Genomic DNA, 2038 nt, shown 5'->3' with positions numbered 1-2038 from the left:
CTGTCATATCATCTGCAAATAATAAAAATTTGACTTCTTCCATTCTGATTCTAATCCCTTTGATTTCCTTATGTTGTCTTATTGCTATTGCTAGAACGTCAAGCACTATGTTGAAGAGAGATGTTGAGAGTGGACAGCCTTATCTTGTTCCTGATTTTAGTGGAATGGCTTTGAGTTTCTTTCCATTTAATTTGATATTAGCTGTTGGCTTGCTGTATATTGCTTTCGTTATATTTAGATATGATCTTTGTATCCCTAACCTCTCCAGGACCTTTATCATAAAGGGGTGTTGAATTTTGTCAAATGCTTTTTCAGCATCTAATGAAATGATCATATGGTTTTTTCCTTTCAGTTTATTTATATGATAGATTACATTGATAGATTTTCATATGTTGAACCAGCCCTGCTTCTCTGGGATGAAGTTTACTTGATCATATTGGATAATTTTTTGATGTGTTCATGGATTCAGTTTGCCATTATTTTATTGAGAATTTTTGCATCGATGTTCATGAGCGAGATTGGTCTGCAATTCTCTTTCTTGGTTGAATCTTTGTGTGGTTTTGGTATCAGGGTAACTGCAGCTTCATAAAAAGAGTTTGGCAATGATTCTTCTGTTTCTATTATGTGAAACACATTAAGGAGTATATATATCAGCTATTCTTGGAAGTTCTGGTAAAACTCTGCATTTAAACCATCTGGTCCTGGGCTTTGTTTGGTTGGGAGGTTTTTTTATGATAGCTTCTATTTCCTCACGACTTATAGGTCTATGTAAATTGTTCACGTGGTCTTGATTCAATTTTGGTATATGGTATTTATCTAAAAACAAGTCCATTTCTTTTACATTTTCCAATGTTGTGGCATATAGGCCTTTGTAGTAAGTCCTAATAATTTTCTGAATTTCCTCAGTGTCTGTTGTTATGTCCCCCTTTTCATTTCTGATCTTGTCAATTTGCATGTTCTCTCTCTGCATTTTGATTAGTTTGGATAAAGGTTTGTCAATCTTGTTGACTTTCTCAAAGAACCAGCTCTTTGTTTCATTGATTCTTTGGATTGCCCTTGCCTCTAACAGTAGAAGTTCTGCTTTGTTTAATTTTGAATTTTATTTAATTTGAAAGTGTGCTATGAAGCCAGTGTACTTTTGTTTATTAAAATATTAGAGCATCAGGCACTTTTCATCCTTCGTGCAGTCCCTTCCACACCCTATATTTCTTTACAAATGTATGATTTCTAATTCTTTATTACTGGGAAATATCTACTAACAAATAAATACATAAACTCAATCTGCTGCATTTAGTATGGCTTGTATATATAGATATACAGATAGATGATAGATAGATAGATAGATAGATAGATAGATAGATAGATAGATAGATAGATAGAGACAGATAGATAGATATAAACCAATAGATAGGTATTAGGACTGAACATTTAGGATTAATCCTAACCCTGATCTTAACCCTAATCCTAACCATTTCTGGGTAAGACTACTTCTGCCTCTCCATAGCTTTTTACTACTTGTGACCGTTCATCTAAGTGTGACAACCCATTCTAATTCCCACATCCACTTTGCCATGTCAACTGTCAGTGTTCAGGTTTTGTTTAAAAGGCCATAATGTTGAGGTATCATGAATTTATCATCCATTCATATCCAGAAGACTCAACATTGCCTCAGACTTTGTGGTCTTCTGACTCTTGTTGTCTTCTGCACCCTGTTCCTCAGTATTTTCTCTGTCTTATGTTATCAACCGAGGCTGGGCACCACAAAGTCAGTTGTTCTCTGCTTTTTGACCAGCTGTGGCTTTCTGAAGTAATCTCTGGCAGCTGTGAAAAGAAGTATCTTTGGTGGTGAGTGAAAGCTCCATGTACCTGTGGGTATAAAGAAGAGTATTTGGAAAGCAATGAGGCATATTCTGGGAAAGGAAATTGGCCATAGTGGGCTCTCCTCTGAGGTCTGTGACCTCACTAGCAGCAGGTGGTTGCTTAGGTTTTCAGTTACCAGGCATGATTTTCTTCTTGCTCAGTCGTTTGACATACAATT

The sequence above is a fragment of the Myodes glareolus genome, chromosome 9 (genome assembly GCF_982192425.1).
Source record: "Myodes glareolus chromosome 9, mMyoGla1.1, whole genome shotgun sequence".
Lineage (NCBI taxonomy): Eukaryota > Metazoa > Chordata > Mammalia > Rodentia > Cricetidae > Myodes > Myodes glareolus.
Note: the sequence above shows the minus strand (reverse complement) of the source record.